Below are 12,372 nucleotides of genomic sequence, written 5' to 3'. Positions count from 1 at the left end.
GTCTGGGTTTCAGTCTTCCCTTGGGAAAGTCACATTCCCTCTCTTGGCCCATGTTAGAACATTCTGAGGTTCTTTCCAGCTCAGGTTTTCAGGTGAGATGCTGTAATTTAGGTCACAAAGACAGTACAGGCATCTAATGCCAACTTTTCAATAATAGCGGGGAATCTTCTTTAGGGGTGAGTGAAATATGATCAAGATTTTTCTTGGGTAAAGAATCTTCAAATGACAGATGTGAGAAAGACCCCGGGGACCATGGCCAAGAGCACCACCACTTCACCACCAGCCCCATTCCAGGGGCGGCTGTTCCAGGAGAGCTTACTCTTGACCAAGAACTTCACCTATCTTGTATCATCCTTTCAAGTCTCTAAAATAAGGGCAAGTAGGAGGTCTGAGATGTTAAGTAGCTGGTTCCCGGTCAAACAGTTAACCAATGCAGAGCCAACTCTGGAGCCCTGGCTGACACTAGACCACCACACTTACCCACATTTTGCATAATGGATTATGGGGTTGTACCAGGAAGGGCTGCTGAATTTTATCAGGTGACTATTTAATATCTAGTTATATGATAATTTTTCTTCTTTAATTTGTTGATGTAATGAATTATGTTGATCAATTTTCTGCTACTGAAGCATTCTTGCATTCTGGAATAAAAGCTATTTCGTTACAGTGCCTTAGTCTTTTTGATACACGGATGGATCCTATTTGCTAATATTTTATTTTGAATGAAAATCTATATTCCCGAGTGTGATTCGTCTATAAGGAATTAACATTAAGATGATTCTGGCTTCATAACATACCGGGGATCTCTTCGTCTTTCTTCCTATGATCTTGAATCGTTTAACAACATTGGGGCTATCTGTTCCTTAAAGACTACGTGGAACTCAGCTGGTAAGTCATCTGTTCCTGGGACCCTTTTAAATAGTAGATCTCTAAATAAATTTCCAGTTTCTTCCACAGGAATTTGCTGCCACTTTTCCTCCTTCTTGCACCACTTTGATAATTTATAAGATTTATAGGACATCGTGATTTCCTCTCCATTTCTAATTTACCATGAAGTTGTTTTTTTTTTTTTTAATTTATTTATTTTTGGCTGTGTTGGGTCTTCGTTTCTGTGCGAGGGCTTTCTATAGTTGCGGCAAGCAGGGGCCACTCTTCATCACGGTGCGCGGGCGTCTCACTATCGCGGCCTCTCTTGTTGCGGAGCACAGGCTCCAGACGCACAGGCTCAGTAGTTGTGGCTCACGGGCCTAGTTGCTCCGCGGCATGTGGGATCTTCCCAGACCAGGGCTCGAACCTGTGTCCCCTGCATTGGCAGGCAGATTCTCAACCGCTGCACCACCAGGGAAGCCCAACCATGAAGTTTTACATCGTATTGTTTTGTAATTATTTTCATCTCTTCTCTTTCTTGATTATGACTTATTTGTTGTTCCCAATATAAATTAAATGTACTTTCAATAATTACAACTTTTAATTGGATAACATTATCTGAAGGTTTCTATGACCAAATAAAGTCTCACCCTAGCTTTAAAATTATGAAAAAGGAGAGTAAAATCAAACCAGCATGAAAGTGGAATAGGAATAGACATATCATCAGTGACGCATAATAATGAGAATGCAAACAGATTCCAGTACATATGGAAACTGCATATATGAAAACAATGGCATTTTAATTCAGTGGAGAACTGAGGGTTTATTTTAATAAAAGGTATTGGGGAAATCACTATCTACCTAGAACAAAATACAATTGGATGCCAATCTCACACCATATTAAAAAAATAAATTCCAGGTGTATTGAAACAATATATTAAAAATTTTTAAATTTTAATTGGAAGAAAATTTAGGAGACTATACATATGACCCAGAGCTTGGAGATAACAATTATCAAAGATGGAATAGCTAGAAGCTGAGAGAGGACAAAAAGACATATTCATAACAAAAGGACAGATTCATAAATGTTAAAGGTACTACACAGTAAAAGAAACCATCATGAAGATAAGCAATAGATTGGGGAAAAGATTTGCAAAGCATACGGCAAACAAATGTCCACATATAATATACACAGAGCTCATGAAATTTGGCAAGACGTATGGGTTTATCATATAATCTACTCGATAGAAAAATGAGTAAAAATTATAAATAGACACTCCATCCAACACAAATCCAAATCACTAAATAGGCATGTGAAAAATGTTGAAATTACTTACCAATTGGAAAATGCAAATCAAAGTAACAAGAAAACACTACGTTGCATCAGTAAGATAGGGAAATATATAAAAGGAATGGTAATACCAATTGTTGATGGTAAAGAAAGGGAAAATTGTGTTTTCTTGTTTTCTACATTTATGGTACAAAAGTATTTATTATTGTTATTTCATCTGTTCTTTCCCACTCCATTTCTAAGATGAAACCTCTGTGAGGTCTGGGATCTTTGCATTATACATTGTTAATCCAAATTGCTAAAACAGTGCCTGGCACAGAGTAAGTGCTTAATAAATATTGAATAAATAAAATATGAAATATTGCCAAACTTTTAGAAAGCAATCTCTCAAGTTCTATTAAAATGAAAAACTACACATATCTTTCGATTTACAATCCCACTTCCAAGAATCTCACTGTGTACTAAGACATCTTTATATAGGAATATATGAGATACAAACACATTTATTGCCGCAATAGTTGTAGCAACAAAAAACAAAACAAAAGAAACTTTGTAACTGCTCACCAACTGGGGAATTGTTGAGTAAATCTGCACTTTAAAAGTCTCTAAAATATTATGCATCTATCAAAAAGAACATGTTAGATCTTTACCAGCGAGGCTAAGAGGAATTGCTACAACATATAGTTAGGTGAGAAAAGCCGGATGTGAAGAAGTGGGTGAGGCTGTCCCATATTCGGAAAAACCAAAGAATGAGACAAGAAACCCCTATGTAGGCATATGCACGTGTTTTTATGTTACATGGAAATAGGTTTGGGAGGATAAACACGAAGGTTTAGGTTTGGTGATTGGTGGAGGAGGTAGAGACAGAAGGGGAGACAGAGACAGAAAGGGAGGAAGCACGCCCACACCCAACAGAAAAAAAAGCAAATTTAAAAAAGTGCGTGTGTGGGCGTTAATGCAAAGCAGGACTCCAAAAAGATATTTCCTAAAATGTTAATATTGTTTATCTCAAGTAATGAGACCTCGTTGGACTTTTACCTTCTTTCTTATGATTTTATATATTCCTTGAATCCTTTAACAGGAAGCATAATCTTATTGGTACAAGCAGAAAATGAAAAGAGACGTGAATGACTTGCCGGGGACCAGAGCGGGCGTAAGCTCTGGACCTGGGTCAGCCCCAGCTCTGGAGAACGGCTGCCTGGGCCTCAGGCCTTTCCTCCCTCTCCCAGCCTCCTGGCTCAATGAAGCATCAGAGGGCAGCAGCTTCTAGAGTTTTCCCGACTTGGACACCTGCTTCTGCACCTGCCCGAATGACCAACCCTATCTGGTCAACCATACTGCCACCAATTTTAAACTTCCTGGGCAGACCTTTATGTCCACTTAGATAGCAGAACTGAGCATCTACATAACTTGACAGGAAGTAAAATTCCTCAGATTAAATCACCACTACTTACACTTCCTTGTCCTTCGACTCCTTAGCAGTGTGTATGCAGATGCTTTTCCATGGGTTTTATAAACACATCGGTTCTCTAGGGTCCCTCCACCCCAGAGGCTCTGACCGGAGCCTGAGTTACCCAGGAAGCCATGTGACAAGCAGAGCTGTGTCCCCGAGCTCGGGCTGCCACCCCGCTGTGATATTTTAGCAGTTTCAGGCTGGGTGGAGCCAGGAAACAAACGCAGACTCCACGCAGAAGCCCAAGGCAACACGTGCGGCTCCCTGGGGGTTCAGGGGGCTTTGCTGCACTTAGAGGGCAGCGGCCTCCTCCCAGCGGTGAAGGATGGATGGGAGAAGGATGTGAGTTGTGTGTGTGTGAGAGAGAGAGAGAGTGCACACACGTGCACCTGCGTGTGTCTGTGAGTGCATGACAGAGCAAGAATGTGAATGCACCCGTGTGTCTGCTTTTGTGTGTGTGTGTGTGTAGTGCAGGGGATAGGGGTTAGAAAGAGGAGGGGATTGTGGGGGAGGGGACATCTGCTTGCTTATTTGAAATGAATTAGACGCCCCTGCCGACCTTGACCAGAGCAGGGAGATCAATGTAGGCCCCAGGGGAGATGCTTAAAACGTGAAACACAGCCTCAGCCTGGCAGGGGATGTGGCACAGGCAGTAACTAAAAATAGAGAAACTGGAAACCCTTTATTTACAGTGGCCAGCATTTCACAGGTTGAAAGCACTTGACATATATGATTCATTCAATATTCATGTAGCATCCATAGGGTGGTTACAATTACAGTAAGTCCCCTACACACGAACGAGTTCCTTTCCAAGAGCGCTGTCATAAGTCCAAAACAGCCTAGGTACCCAACTAACACAGTCGGCTATATAGTACTGTACTGTAATAGGTACATAATACTTTTCACACAAATAATACATAAAAAACAAACACAAAAAATAAACATTTAAAATCTTACAGTACAGCACCTTGAAAAGTACAGTAGTACAGTACAACAGCTGGCATACAGGGGCACGTTCGCATCTTTGAAAGTTCGCAGCTTGACCGTTCGTATGTGGGGGACTTACTGTATTCTCATTTCACAGCTGAGGATGGAGTGGCGAGGTGGCTTGTTCAGGTCACACTGAAGGTGGCAGAGCCAGGTGCTGGAGGGGGTTCTCAGCCCCCACGCTGCCCCCGACCTCCCTGCCCAAAGCAGGTACATGGGTGCCCTGCCTGGGGCTCCATCCCCTGGGCCCACAGCTCAGGTTCAGACGCACAGTCCTCTCCTCTGTGCAGGCTGCACCTGCCTCCAAAGCCCTCCTGCCCGGAGGAAAAACCTCCCGGAGCTGCTGGACGGGGGAGGTCTGGAATTCCAGGCAGAGCCTCGTACAGCCGTCTCCCTCCTCCCTGGCTCTGGGGGGAGTGGGTGGTCCAAGCAAGCTGGGCTCAAAAGCAAGCCACGAATTGACTGTGTGAACCTGGGCAAATCACCTCATCACCTAGGCTCAGTCTCCGGACCTATAAAATTGGGAAGTATGAAACTACTCCTCGTTTTCATACATAAAGACTTCCTGAGAAAACATACTCAAAGGTGAATGCCGAAAAAAGCCAAACAATGGACTTTCCTGTCTGGGGGTGAAGGGGCAGTTCTGTTTCTGTGGAATTAAACTGGGTTTCAGTGCACTTTTCTGCTTGCGATGCCCTATCGGTGCGTTTCCTTCATCCTGATCCTGGCTTTATGGAATGCCATATTTTTAGCATGTTTTTAAACAAAAACTAAGAACGTGTCAATTATGTCTTGCCTATTTGGCAAATCTTTGTCTATTTTTAGCCTTTCACAGATGCCTTTTAATCATGCACTTACCCATGATTACAGGCGTAATTCCAATGACTACTTGTGTAAAATTAGGGGGCAAATGCACCAAAACATTAAAACAGTTGTGCAAACGCTATTACCCAGATGAAAATGGTTGTCCTGCCAAGACTGAGCTGTTGGCAGGCGGGTGGCAGTTCATTCACCAGCTGATGTGCTCAAGTCCGAATTCAACACGAGGAAAATGTTTGGGGATGTTGACATAATGCACAACTACATAGGTTTTATAGAGTTCAAGGACCAACAGCCTGTACATAAATCACATGGTTGTCATGCGGCCCAAACAAGATGAAGGTCAGAAAGGAACGAGAGCAGAGAGGGTGCTAAATAAATTCTAACTAGAGGATGAACTGGGTGACAGAGGAGAGCTTCATGGTGCCCTAAGCTGCCACTGGGGTCCTTCGGGATTTCCTAACCTTTCCTTTGGGGGTGAGAGCCTGGGTGGTGGTGGAGATGGTAGGTGGGGGACAGAGGCCACCGTGGATGGCGGGCTGTCGTGTGGCCCCGGGAAGTGTTGATGGCTCTGAGTCCCTCCACCTGAACTGGCTGCTCCAGAAACAGGTTATTTGAGAGGCAGGAGGATGATTTGGTGGGAAAAATCTTCTGCATGAAATCAACCCTGGAATGCACATGGTTGCATGACAGAAAAATCAGTTTGACTCTGGTTTACTTTTTTTAATTTAATTTTTTTAATTGAGGTATAGGTAATTTACAATGTTGCGACTCTGGTTTATTCTTTTAAATAGCAGGTACTGTCATGTGTCAAGCGGTCCCCCTGTGCCAGATACTGAGCCAGATGCCCCATGAACACTGTCCTGTTTGAGAGAGACCACGGAGCACCGTTGACAAGAATGCTGAGGTCTGAATCCTGGTTTCGCTACTTTTGACCTGTGTGTCCTCGGGTAAGTTGCTTAACATTTCTGTCTCTTAGTCTCCAGATAGTAACAGTTCCTGCTCCCAGAGTGTGGTAAGGATTAGGTTTGTTATTACATGCTACTGGCACATCTTAGAACAGTGCCTGGCCCATAGTGTTTAATAAATATTTTACTATCATTCTACATATACAAATAACCAACCATAATATTTCCTTTAGTAACTGTGAGACAGGCAGTGCTACTTTCTTTCTACAGACGAGATGGACTTGAGACTTGAAGCCAAGTCAAGCTAGTAAGCTGTGGAGCCAGCCTTACACCCACCTCTGACTGGTTCCTAAGTCTGGGATCTGGAAACATTGCCATGTTATTAGCCGAAAGCTCTACCCTCTGACTTAACCTGCCAGACATGGGTGGGCAGCTTCAAGTTGGAACAGGTAAGCCTATGTGCAGACCCAGGGCCCATCCTGGGCGTTGGGCGTCGTGATGAGATGCCAGCCTCTCATTGGCAAGTTCCTTCTGCCCTCGTGGAACATTTGCCTACTTCCAAGCATTCCAAGGCCTGCCCCCCACGAATCCACTAGTGCAATGGCCATTTCCTAGATGAGAAGAGTACAGTGATGGGCCTATGACTCTGAACTAAAGAAGAGGCCAAAGAACTTGAATTGAAACTTATTTTTCGAGTCTCAAGTTCAGGATAACTCAACTTGAATGAGGCTACATCACCTTTGCCCATATCGCTCCCTCCAACATGTGATCATGAAACAGCTGCAGTGTTGGCTCTTAGAAACTATATTCTTGTGTTCATTCAGTCACTGTCAACCGTGTACTGTGTCAGACACAGTGAAGAGATGAAACAAGGAAGGCGTCCGTTCTCGGGGGACGATAATAGGTGAGACATACACTCAAGTCACAACAAGCAGGGTAGGCAGATGACATACAGAAGAGAGGTCTTGTGAGCTCAGCAAGAAGAACTCACTTCCACCTGGAAGAAAACACTAGCTAGTCCTTAACGGATGGCTCAGATATCACTTTTTTAGATTAAAACTATTTTTAATGAAAACTTTCTAAATATAAAAATAAAGAGTATAATGAACACCTCCATACTCATCCCCCTAGATTCACCAATTATCTTTAGAAATTGTTTTCTTGATTGAAGTACTTTAGGTGTTTTAAGACAAATCATTTTATAAATAAAGGATTGAAACTTTGAAATGAAATGAAACTCATGGCTTGAAACATGCCGCGTCACCTGCACATACTCTGCACGTGTCTTTAAAACAATGAGACATTTTCTCACATAACCTCGATGTCATTATCACACCTAATGAAATGAGCAATAATTCTGCGGTTTCATGTAACATCCAATCCATAATCAATTTCCCCAGTTGCCTCAAAAATGGCTTCTTGCTATTGGTTTGTCCTATCCAGGATTCAAACAAGCTTCACGTATTATATGGGATGGTTGAGTCTCTCTCCAGTCATCTTTACCGGAACTGCCCCCCAGCCCCTGCTTAGGTTTGCTTCATGCCACTGAGTTATCAAATCCAGAGTGGTGGTCCCGTGGAATGTTCTACGTGCTGGAGTTTGCATCCTCGAGATGGCTCACAACTGCTCCTCTATCTCCCTCTTTCTCATACATAGAACTAACTCTGCAGGGTCCACTGCATTCAGGTTCATCTTTTCCTGGTAGGGATGCCTTATGGGGGTGACATGTGCTCTGTGTCACAACCTATCTGGAGGCCCAACTGTCCAGCGGCATCGCTTCAGTGATGCTAAGATAGATCTGGGTTCAGGTGATGCTGGTTTGATCCTTCCATTGATCAGCTCCTCATCAACATTTCAACGAATGGTTCCATGAGGGGTCACTAAATACTGACGTGCTAATTCCAGCATTCCTTCCACACTTGTTAGTTGGGAGTTGAGAGAATCAAGGATGAGAACGAGAGAACACCAGAAAAAAATGCCGTGCATAATTCCACCAGGGTTGGGTAGTATCTGCATATAGAGAAATGGTGCTTTCCCAAAGACATCGACGCAAGAACCTAGTTCAGAAAACAGAGTTTTTCCACTGGCTGGATTCTAATGCTAGAATTAGTTCAAGAAACCACAGTTAACACCTTGTGTGATATTTTCAATACTAGTAGAATATTTGCCCAGTGCTGGCATAGGACCCACTGCAGAGTTGTAACTCCTGCCTGAGTATGTCAGGGCCACCGGGTGAGCTAGCAGTGGACTTGGACTTGTGTGTTCCCTTGGTCAAAGTGGTCGCCAACTTAGGCCCAGTGAAGAGGAGACACACATATGGCTATTTCAATTTTGTAAACTGAAAATATTTCTGCAGTGGAAATTCACTCCCCGCAATGGTAAAGTTGATCAAAATGATTTTCAGGTGGTAAAACGTTTGAGGGTGCTGAGCGAAACTTCAGGAAGGAAGACAACCTTCTTGTGACAATGTGTTAAGTAAAATATAGACACATGCTTACCGTGTCACCAACATTTGATTCTGCTGACATAGGCAAGCTTGAAATTTGTTAGGCAATTAGGCAGAAAATGGCACCATGATGATATTTAAATTCTTCTGATAATTACTAGCTTGTGAATAAAATTCTTTTATTGGGAGACACCACGTACATTTATACTAAAAAAAAAAAAACCACGGGCTTCCCTGGTGGCACAGTGGTTAAGAATCCGCCTGCCAATGCAGAGGACACGGGTTCAAGTCCTGGTCAGGGAAGATCCCACATGTCGCAGAGTAACTAAGCCCATGCGCCACAACTACTGAGCCCATGTGCCGCAATTACTGAAGCCCGCACGCCTAGAGCCCGTGTGTTGCAACAAGAGAAGCCACCGCAATGAGAAGCCAGTGCACTGCAACAAAGACCAGCCCCTGCTCACCACAGCTAAAGAAAGCCCGTGCTCAGCAACAAAGACCCAATGCAGCCAAAAATAAATAAAAATAAAATAAATTAAAAAAACAAAAGACAAACAAAAAACACACAGTAGTGATAAGTAAAACATGCTACCGATATGTCCAAACAAACAAACAAAAAAACTGCTGGTGTATTTGGTACTGATGGGACCGTGGACCTTAATCTACTTTTAAGTTTCTATTTTTTTGCACTGATTTTATTAAAAAATTAAATCATGAGTTTACTTCCTAATGGAGTCAGTTATGATTCGTTAGCACAGCAGTTCCTAAGCTTGAATTATCAGAGCTGGGAGTTTGCAGCCAATTTGAGGCCCAGTCCCAGCAGTTCTGACACGTAGGTCCAGCCTGGAGCCCCAGGATCTGCATTTTTAATTACTGCCCTGACCACGCTGATGCAGACAGGTTCATCAACCCCACTTCACGAAGACCCTTTCTTTCATTTAGCTGCATTTCTGGAGTATTACTTGCAAAAAGGATTAAAAGATAGTCCTGAAGACCTTGGGTATTTCTTCATATGAGTCCCTCGTAAATAATGCTTGTAGTTTTCCTGCCTGTGATCCTCTTGTCTTTAAAAGGAATGATTCTTTTTGTCCTCCATACACGCGTCCCTTACATATTAATATATTTCTACATAGTTTTTTTGACATGGGGAAAATCACTTCCCTTTCTATGACAGCAACCAGCATTGCTCTGATAACTTGGCAGTTTGCAAAGCATTTTCACACATGTATCTCAGGAGCCTCAAAACGACCCTGTGAGCTGAAGAGAAACCTCATCCTCGTCCTCAGGAGGCTGAACATGGAAGTGAAGAAACAGAAGAAACTGAACAGGGATTTGTGGCACGTCTCTGACGTGAAGCCTTGTTCTCTCAAGCTGAGGCTCAAAGGTGTCCTCCCAGATGCGCGTCTGTTCACGACCTGAATTGCTTTCAAAGGCACTATCCATCATCAGTGCTTTTGAGCCGCCTCTCCAATGTTTATTATGCACAACTCAGAGGTGGAATTTGTAAACAGAAGGGAGGCTTGTGCAGAGAAGCACCTCTACCAGGCTTGAGGGGGCGGGGAGACATTCGGACTGAAAAAGCTGGCTCTATTTTACGCTTGCAAACAGGAAATTGGAAAAGGTTAAAGACAGAAAGAAAAGAAAAGAAAAAGGTCTTAGGTCCCTGACATTTTTTGGGTTAACTGTAATTATTGTGAGGGTCTACAGACATGGATGTCCGGCTAGAGGCACAGAGATCTAAAATTAACTTATAAAACTCTTTGTTGTAGGATTTGCCTATCACACGGGAGCATGAATACTAATGATTGCTAGCACTGGGCCTAGTATTCCTTCCTACTCAAGGCTGGACACTCTGCCATGTGCTTTACATATAGTATATCTAGACCTGACAGTAGACATACTCCTTCCCGTTTTATAGATGAAGAAACTGAGACTCAGTGAGGTCTAAAGACTTGATCAAGACCGTACACTGAGTCGGAGACTAATATTTAAAAACCAATTCTCTGGCTTCGAAATCTGGCTGCATCTACTGTGTTCCAAAGTATGTGAAGTAATGAAAATGAAACACCTGTGATGACATCTGTGAAAAACATGAAAATGATTAGAAGATTATGTATAAGTAATAAGTGATAAACAAGTAAAAGTAGATTATAGTAGGATTTTAGAACAGGATGCAGGTCTTAGAGATTGTAGACATAGCAGCAATAGAAAAAGAAACTAAAGTGAAGTGCTTTCAATAAATAAAGAGAAATAAAAACTAGAAAAAGAACAGGGCACAGCGACCTGTGAGACAACTGACCACATTAAGTGGTCAAAAGACGCGTCATTGGATTATCAGAAAAGGGATGGAAGAGAAAAAAATTTGAAAAAATGAAAGATGGAAATTCCAAATTTGATGAAAACTATAAACCCAAGGATTCAAGAAAGTCACTCAACCTCATGTATGAAGAAAACCACATCAAGTTACATCATGATCAAATTGCTGAAAACTAGTGATAAAGAAAAAATCCTAAAAGCTGCTAAAAAAGATACATTATAGTTCTAGAAAAAAATCATAGGGGAAAATCTTTGTGATCTTGGCTTAGGCAAAAAAAAAATCTCTTAGAACATAAAAGCATGTACTATGAAAGAAAAAATGGATAAATTATACTTTTCCAAAGTTAAAAATTTCTGCACTTTAAAAGACACTATTAAAGAAATGAATACACATGAAACCACACACAGGGGAAAATGTTTGAAAAACATGTATCTGATATGAGAATATAGGAATAACTTTTTCAATGCAATAAAAGAAGGCAAACATTCAACTTAACAAATACTTGAATAAAGAAGATACTATATGATTGGCAAACAAGCACATGAAAAGGCGCTCAACATTATCAATCATTAGAGAAATGGCAATTAAAATCACCATGAGATACCCCTATACACCCGCCAGAATGGCTACGATTAAAAGACCGATCATAGCAGATGTTGGCAAGGATTGGGGGACACTGCAACTCTCATACAATGTTGACGGCAAAGTGAAATGGAACAGAAACTTGGGGAAACAGTTTGGGATATTCTGGTTATTCTATGATCCAGAGATTTCATTTCTAGTTATTTATCAAAGAGCAGTGAAAACATCTGACACAAAGACTTGTGCACATACATTCATAGCAGCTTTACTCATTAGCTCCCAACTGGAAACAACCAAAAGGTCCATTAACTGATGAATGGATTTCAAAAATGCAAAGAATATATACTGTCTGATTCCATACACAGTCCTATTTCATATCCACGGGGGGATTGATTCCAAGAGCCCCCATGTTTACCAAAATCCCCCCGTTCTCAAGTCCCATAGTCCGCCCTTTGTATTTACAGGTTTTGTATCTGCGGATTCAACCAACCGCAGATGAAAATTTCGATAGAGGAGAGAGGGTACAGGTGGAAGGCAGGTAAGGAAGGGCTTCTGCATCTTTCATAGTGGGAATCAATATAATTAGCCCAGAGATATATTTAAAATCAGGCACTGGTATTCTTTAAAGTTGTAAAGATAACAAAAAGGAGATTTAAAAACAAAAACTGTTATCATCGCTTATTTCTGGGTTGGGGGCAGTAA

The 12,372-nt window shown here is 42.0% G+C and overlaps 2 protein-coding genes across 4 annotated transcripts in view; both read right to left on the bottom strand.

Moving 5' to 3' along the window:
* The window catches only part of GATA4 (GATA binding protein 4), a 343,627-nt gene that overhangs the window by 212,169 nt on the left and 119,086 nt on the right, over positions 1-12,372 (bottom strand). The window lies entirely within an intron of this gene.
* The window catches only part of BLK (BLK proto-oncogene, Src family tyrosine kinase), a 76,785-nt gene that overhangs the window by 19,724 nt on the left and 44,689 nt on the right, over positions 1-12,372 (bottom strand). The gene's annotated exons all lie outside the window — the stretch shown is intronic.

This window comes from Balaenoptera physalus, assembly GCF_965194825.1.
Source record: "Balaenoptera physalus genome assembly, chromosome: 7".
Taxonomy (NCBI): domain Eukaryota; kingdom Metazoa; phylum Chordata; class Mammalia; order Artiodactyla; family Balaenopteridae; genus Balaenoptera; species Balaenoptera physalus.
Note: the sequence above shows the minus strand (reverse complement) of the source record. Positions and strands in the feature narration are given on the sequence as shown.